Source organism: Culex quinquefasciatus, chromosome 1, assembly GCF_015732765.1.
Source record: "Culex quinquefasciatus strain JHB chromosome 1, VPISU_Cqui_1.0_pri_paternal, whole genome shotgun sequence".
In the NCBI taxonomy this organism is placed as follows: Eukaryota; Metazoa; Arthropoda; class Insecta; order Diptera; family Culicidae; genus Culex; species Culex quinquefasciatus.
Window position 1 is genome coordinate 41,008,239 of NC_051861.1, and position 8,834 is coordinate 41,017,072.

An 8,834-nucleotide genomic window follows, 5' to 3' on the forward strand; every position below is an offset into this window, starting at 1 on the left:
CTAGCTAACAGAAAGAAGATCGGAAGGCATTTGATGATTGAGTTCGTCGCGTCTATTCCGTAACAAATTCATGAACTAAATGATTATATAATTAAAAATCAGACTACGCTATCATTGCAGCATTGCGTTTAACACCTCATTTTATAAATAAATATTATTTGGTTTTATCTTTCCACAGCCGGCTGTCTAAGATTAAACCATTTCATTAAAAAATTAACAACAGTTAAACGGAAAATGTCTCATCCGCAGCAACCGATTGTTTGCCTTGAGAATAAAATATAATACCTTTCAACAAACACTATGATTTTGGGTCGCATCATCATCTTCTATGATGAATCCTGACCAAACACCCTATCCTACTAACCAATTTTCAGGTTCCTGGCGCTCGTGGGGTGTAAGCACAGAGTAAATCAGCTGCCCTAGTAGCAACCTGCGCTAACTAACATTCCCGTCCCTTAAAATCGAGATCTACAAACTGACATGGCGGGCGCCGTTGGTGGCCAATGACTGTTACCTATTCGCAACTGATCTTGTTTTGGAAGTCATGGTGTTTTATCTTTTCAGCGCATTCATACATGCTGTTGATAAGGGAAATACCACTTGATAGTCGAAGCCTATGATCAGTAGTGCTGAAAGGATATTACGGTTCTGTTCAGCAACGGAGAAGGACAACCATGGGTGGTCTCTCATGCTCATGCTCATGCTCATTTCAATCCCCTGAAAACAGATTTTTAATAAAATTAAGTGTGTGCTCATACCAAGCTTTGACTTTTTTGACGATTTACATGTATGTAACCCCTTAAGGGATAGCAATAACTGGAAACAATAACTAAAAACTTAAAAACTAAAATTTAATTACATAAGCATCATGAAAATGAGCATGCGTATGAGAACAGAACCGTAATATCCTTTCAGCCTTACTGATCATAGGCTTCGACGATCTAGTTGTGTTTCCCTTATCAACAGCATGTATGAATGCGCCGAAAAGATGATTGCTAAAGCTAGATCAATTGCGAATAGGTAACAGTCATTGGCCACCAACGGCGCCCGCCATGTCAGTTTTAAGATCCCGAGTTTGAGGGAGAGGAATGACCCAAAATCGAAATGTGTTTGTTTTAAAGTTTGATGTATTATTCTCAATGCAAGCAATTGGATGCTGCGGATGAAACATTTCCCGTTTATTGGTTGTTAAATTTTAAATGAAATGGTTTAATTTTAGACAGCCGGCTGTGGAAAGATATAACCAAGATCATTTGTAATTAAAGAGTCAAGAATTAAACAGTGTACCTTTTAAATTGAGATATTTTTAAGAGTTTTAAATGATTGAGGTTTTGTTGTTGTTGCACACCAACGACGAATCCGAAAAAACTTGCGACCCAACGGAAAGGCATCGCAAATCGGACTCTTAAAACTAAAACTATATTACAAAAGCCTTATCACTAATTGTAATGATTATTGAATATTTTCGTAGCACTCTTGCATGAAAAAAAAACAAACCATCCACTTTAATGAGCCCCAGGTCTTTTGTGGTTTCTATTGCAAGTTCCTGCTTGAACCTAGGAGTCCAAATGCTAGAATGGGGAGAGCACCCAAACCAATTTTTACTCCAAGGAACCTTCTACTCCCGGGTAGGAACTAACTACCTTTGGATTGCGAGTCCAACCGCCATCAGCGATTCCACCGGAAAAGGCTTGGTTTGGTGTGTTGTTTGTCTTCATAGCGGGGAGACGACTCCCACACCTGGAATGACTAAACAACCTAACAACAACTAAGGCAGGGATCGACGTTTTACTTCCCCATCCGATGGAAGGCTGGAGCAGAAGGGAATCGAACCTTACAAAGCGGACAGCTTAACCATTCGGCCACGCCTGCTGCCTTTGCATGAACAGGCTCCCAATTGCATGAACAGGCTCCCAATTTAGAAAAGTGTGCATCTTCGAAATAAACGATGTTTTCCACAAACAAAATTGTATTATTTCAAAGATACGGGTTGCTGTCATCTAAAAATTGCTCTCGCAATCGCAATCACAATTACAATTGCATCTATCTCTTACGCGGGGAAGTACACAGCAATAACACAGTTAATGTTTACTTTCTTTGATTGAGCACCGCCCATAACCTTTCTAGTCTGCGATTTGCAGAGCAACGAGTCAGACGTACGTCCCTCACACACAAAAAAAAGTGTTAAAAAGTGCAGAAATGCTCCACGGCAAGAAAAAGAGGCGGCCCTCACCAGCAGGATCGGTAGATTTGAAGAAGCTAAAGAATGCCGATGCGTTACCTGCAAAGCCAGGCAGTTTGAGCAAGGACGCTCAAAAATTGTCTGGAAACCAGTTCGCTACCCTTCCTGTGGACGTGAGCGAGAAGGAAGAATTTGAACGACGGGAAAAGTTGCCACCCATTTTTGTGAAAACATCGTCATCGGATTCGGTGCGAAAGTGGCTGACCGGGTTTATCAAATCTGGTGCTTTACGAGCTTCCATTCGCTTGTGTGCTGGTGGACTAAACATTCTACTACCTACCAGAAAGGATTACAACTACGTTCGGGATTTCTTGAACAACACAAAGATTGAATACTACAGCCATGACGATCCAGGTAAACGCCCCATGAAACAGGTCCTCCGAGGCCTGTACGACATGGATGCGAGTGTGCTGAAAGAAGAGCTGAAAACTCTTAAGTTGAACGTGATCGAAGTCTTCAAGATGACGAGACACAACAAGGACACCAAGTATCGTGATCAACTGTACCTGGTTCATCTCGAGAAAAGATCGACAACGCCGTCTGAGCTGAAAGCAGTTCGGGCAATTTTCAACATCATCGTGACTTGGGAACGTTATCGTCCAGTGCACCGTGACGTGTTTGGGCATGGTGGAAGGAATTGTTTCATCAAGAGTCGTTGTGCAACCTGCGGAGGTGAGCACAAAACTCAAGCTTGCGAAACAATCAACGAGAACATTGAAGCCAAATGCTTCAATTGCGGCGGCGACCATTCGACCAAGAATCGGAGCTGCCCAAAACGTGCTGAGTTTGTAAAAATTCGGCAGTAACGGACGTGGATTTTCCTGCTTTGGCGTCACCTGGAGCGGGATCTGCTCGAGTGGTTCCAAATCTGCAGCCATTGCCGTTAAATCAGCGGCAAAGAGTTGCAGAGAACACAACACCTCCAGGCTTCAGTCAGCAACCGAGTGAAAACCAACCAGCATCAACGGATGAAGGCAGTAGTGACCTGTTTTCACCACAAGAACTTTTGAACATTTTCATCGAGATGACAACAACACTGCGTGCTGCAAAACTCGTACGGAACAAGTGAGAACGCTTGGAGGATTTATCTTAAAATACAGTTCGTAGTTTACTCATTGTAGTGATTTTGAATATTTTAATGAAAATATATTTTTTTTTGTTTTAAGTTAGGATTTGTTTGTTAAGGTGTTTTTTTTTCTTTTTCACCCAAATGTATTTAATTCCATGCAAAAATGTAAAACAATTTGAAGTAAATAAATGAATGTGAACAGTTAATAATGAAACAAAAAGTACAACAAAGATGAAGTGCATTTAGCCAAACCACTAAGAATGTAAATGAAATGTAATTATTATAAGAATGTTCAATTCTTTATGTAAACTAATGTCAAAAACATAAACAATGACTTTTATATCCCGCCGTTTGACTTGTGGGTTGGGGTCATCCCGCCAAACAAATCCTAGTAAACTTGGGGTTGCGATGGGAAAAATCATGTCAAATATTTTCGGTTTGTTGATGGAAGTGGCGAGGTTCTCGGATAAAAAAATGTTATCCGGCCAAAAAGAACCTGCTACAGGGAACCTGTTGCAGGGAATTCTGCTGATTTGAGGCCAATCAGTACTGTATGGTAAAGGATACGTTATTAGAGTTTTTGAATACTATTTGTTTTACAACTTGATCATTTTTGTTCACAGGCCAGCAAAATCCAAGAAGCATAATGTCGCGGCGTAAAATTGAAAAGGTGCAACTGGTTTGGTTCCCGGAAGGATTGGTTTGGAGCTGTCAAGATTAAATAACCTGTGGCAGATCAGTTGGATATAAACTAGCATGAAGAATCGTTTTCAATGATCTGACAGGAATTGCGACAAAAAAAATCACCGGATCAAAAAAATGTGGCAAAATAACACTAATGAACATCACTCCTAAACTTGCTGTTTTTATGAAGATAATTTAAAATAATTATCCCGAAAACCTCTCACATGCTCACGATCGCCCAAAACTCCGCAAAAATAAAAAATGCTTTTTTTGAACCCCGCGATGAGTTGTGTTCGAGTTTTGAACATTTTGTATCTAAAATTGTTATCGTGTTTTTTTCTGTTGGAGGGCAGACAAATTAAAGAAATTAAACAGTTTTACATTTTATTTTTCAAGTATTTGCAAACAAATTTACAATTTCTGAAAACGTGAAACAGATTTTTATTAGAAAACTGGTTAGTGACAGGATTATTTTGAAGCGCGTTCGAAATTATGTCAATTTTCTTGCGATAACAACACTTCCATTTGTGTTTTAGTTCCGAATTCATCCGGGGATCGTTTTATTTCAAAATTTAACGCCGTGACATTATGCTTCTTGGATTTTTGCTGGCCTGTGAACAAAAATGATCAAGTTGTAAAACAAATAGTATTCAAAAACTCTCATAACTTACCTTTACCATACAGTACTGGTTGGCATCAAATCAGCAGGATTCCCTGCAACAGGTTCCCTGTAGCAGGTTCTTTTTGGCCGGATAACATTTTTTTATCCGAGAACCTCACCACTTCCATCAACAAACCGAAAATATTTGACATGATTTTTCCCATCGCAACCCCAAGTTTACTAGGATTTGTTTGGCGGGATGACCCCAACCCACAAGTCAAACGGCGGGATATAAAAGTCATTGTTTATGTTTTTGACATTAGTTTACGCAAAGAATAACGACATATTTAATTAAAATAAATAAATCATAGCCCTCCTTGTTTTCCAATCTATGCCCGCCCAACCTACGTGACCCAACATAGGCTACGTCACAGTAATGGCCTATCTACAATCACTTAGCTTAGAACATCTAAGTAAAGTAGTTACTTAGGAAAGTACGCAACTTACGGCCGTCATCCACAATCAACTTAGAAATTTTGCTGGGCTGATATACGTTGCTATGCAGTTGTTTGTTTACCTTTGATATTGAAACGTCAACTTACCGTAGATTTTGAAATTTTTCAAACCATACGTCAGTTTCTAATTTGATTACTTTTCCATTGTAGAAGCTCGGCTTCATTTCCATTGATTCAAATTCCTAAGCTAAGTGAAATTTTCTAAGCTAAGTGATTGTAGATAGGCCATAAAAGTCATTTTTCTCTCAAACAAGTACTTGCAGGCTACCTTATTCCTGGCACCGGACCTGCCTGATGGTAAACACCGGGGCGCAAAGATCAACCGAAAGATCGGGCCCCATTTGTGTCGTCTGAGTAGGTCTATTATTTCCGAAGCCTACCCTCCGGGCCCAAGCGGAAGCTATTGATGTAGGCTGATTGCAACGGGCAGGACAAACTCAGGGGGAAAAACGGTATGAAGGAAGAAAAACTGGCGTAGAATGACTATCTTTAATGTTTATTTTTATATTTATTTTTATGTAAATGAAAATTGAAAATAAATAAACTTTGTAAGAGGTTATCCTACTGCAAACTTCCATAAACATTTTTTAGAGTTATTTAGAATTTCCGACAATCTTCCCCTAAGTCAAAAAGAGTTGGTGCAAAAACAGCCTGATGTCAGGGGTTTAATTATGTTGGTTCACCCGTTTTGTTGCACAGAGTCGCTGTGTTCACGTCCGGTATCCTAGGTTCCGGAGGTTGTACGCCAACAAAGTAGAAAGTAGAGTGTGAATAATTGAACCACCATTCCGCCATCGTCGTCGTTGTCTTGGAAATTTGAACCAGCAGTGCCGGGGAGAGGACACAGAATGAACGGACAGAAAAGCTTCCTGATTCATTATTGATTAAATGGTTCGTTGATTTGGAACTACGGATTGACTACGGAGAGCAAATATGGTGGAATTTGGTGCAAAGATGCTGTCCGGAAATAGCTGATTTGACGGTAGACTGCTGTCATATACGAACGATTTCTGTTGAGAGACCCTTTTGAAGAACATTCAAATGATAGGGGAAGGTGGGGCAAGACGACCATATGGGGCAAGAGGAACAATCGCTCGTACGGCCGTAATTTTAACAATTTTGATTATTTGCAGTATGAGGAATTGTTGCTAGCAGTGCAATTAGTCGATTCTACTACCACATAACCGCCAAAATAACGTAAACGCCACGGGGCATAAGATTTAATGAAGTTTTTTAAAAACCTTTGTTTTCCTATAATATTTGGAAAGTACAACATAAGGCTTAGGGTTCGTTTTAAGGCTCATTTTATCAAAACGCAATTTTTCGTAGATCAGTAGTGTTCCAACCAATGATTTGCACCTATTAGAAAGTATGATTTGACTTTTGGTTATTTTTGTTGAGAGCTTTTAAAAACTCTTATTCAGGTGGGGCAAGTGTACCATATTGATTTTTAGTATGGAAAAAAATACGAATTGCTGCCATAACATATTTTATTGGGAAATAAATAAAAAAAAGTTCTTAAAAACTGATAAACAATTGTTAAAAAAAAATTCCACACAAAATTAAGTGATACTATGAAAATTTACTATTTATCATCTAAGTAATTATTTTTTTCGTAAAAACGATCAAATTTTTAATAATATATTATTATTTAACCTAAAAATGAATGAAACGTTTCAAATACATTCTAATCTGATGTTTCAAAGTGATAGCAGTTCACTTGTTAGCAAATTAACATGTTTTTCATGCATTGTTCCTCTTGCCCCAACGGGTTGTTCGTCTTGCCCCACTAGTTGAGTAGAACGGACGGAAAATCAAAAATTTTAAAATCAATTTTTAACATTGAAAAACAGGATTTTTTCAAAATTTGTTCTATCAAAGTCTTAGTCAAGACCTGAAATAAGATGATTATGAAAAAATCCGACAGATGTTTTAACGTTTTAATGGGTTTTAACGAGCATTTCCTTAGCTTGTTACACTTGCCCCACTTTCCCCTATATGCTCCAGATTTCTGGCAGTGTTTTGAAAAGGTCTTTTTTATAAATCAAACTCTGTAGTTATTATAAACCCACCTTAATGCAAAATGAAATTTCTTGACCTGGCTGACTTTTGAATTACTCAAAATAAATATTTCAGTAAATTAATATGTCAATTTACGGCTTTTATGGGGAATCGCTTTATTCCTGCATCCTGATCAAAGTAGTCTGGACATCGTGTCGAGCTGCAAACTGGTAAAAAGATTATTTTAGAAATGTGGTTTTCACACCGAGTCATCATTCGATGCAATGAACGTGTATCACCATCGTAGCGCATGGTAGGGGAAATATACCATTTCCAATCAAACACCTATCTTCGTCATATGGAGAGTTTGATGCTCGATTAAAGCTCCAAAAATACTTTTCAAGCTATAAACTTACCAGCAACAGCACCGCCTCGAGTAAGCACGCAAATGTATGCTACTTACTGGCCAAAAGATCAAATTTCATGCACTTTTGAGCATAATTTCTATTTTGCGAGACCATTTCTCATCATTTTGTTGGCACACACAGTGACACACGCAAGAAACCCTCAAACGCTTAACGTGAAGACTTCCATCATTGTCATGATTTTTCGTTCAAAGATATAAATTTTGCGTCACTTTCAATATTTTGACAAAATTCCTTCAACAAGTTGTTTAGAATAGTGCCCTACACATGCTGATTCCTTTTGGTAACGATTATCCCATTCCTTTTAAAGTTATGGAAATCGTCATTAATCAATGATTGCCAATTAGGACGTCAATGACTGTGCCACAAAATTATATAAATTTTGAAGCACAATTGATTTAGATCAAAAATTCTTTCAGTGGCTTCAAGATGGCAACAACCGGCACATGCTGATTAATTTTGGTGCTGATATTCGTTAAATTGAATTTAATACAGAATATTTTATAGTGATGATCAAATTTCTTCGAAAATGATCAACGGCTTCACCTTAATGAATATTGCCAAAATCAACTTTTCACTTCCGCTTACTTTTTCACGGCGCTTTCGATACAAAACTGCCCCCAACTTTCGGCAACATGTTCTTTTGCACATTAGTTAGTCACTCACTTGAAAAATAATCCCGAAACATGTAATTAATTAGCAAGCGCCATAAAAAAACAAACGCGCAAAGTCTTTTGACGTTTGACTTTTGACTACCCATTCCAATCGAAGGCTGAAGAAAACCGAGCGAGAAGTGAAGGCAAATAAAGAACAAAGGGTGGCGCACCAACATCACCAGCAGCGCCCCGTTGGAGTGAGCCAGTCATGCCAGGAAATTTTCTCTATAAATGCTACTTTTCGTGAGTGTTTGCTTAAAATTTCAATTTTGGCAGCACTAAGTAGACGCAAAAGAGCGCTGGAAGTTAAAGAAGCTAAGCAGAAAATAGAAAAATGGGCGTTGCCCAATGCATTCTCGTTTGATTAGAATACATTTTGGAAATATTTTTTTTTTTCAAATGCCTGTAAAGGGAATAGAATAACTTTTAGGAAAAGTGAAAATAAACAGAAATGTTCACAAAAATTTGCTCTACTCGTTGGTGTACTTGGTTATAGTAAATTTAATGGAATACGCCAGATTATCGAGCATCATTCAAACACGACCACTTATTAGGCTTAAAATGGGTTTATTTCCCCTAGACTTCAAGTTTTGAAACCTTTGGCAACGAAAATTGCACTGTTGAAAAACTTATGCATGTAA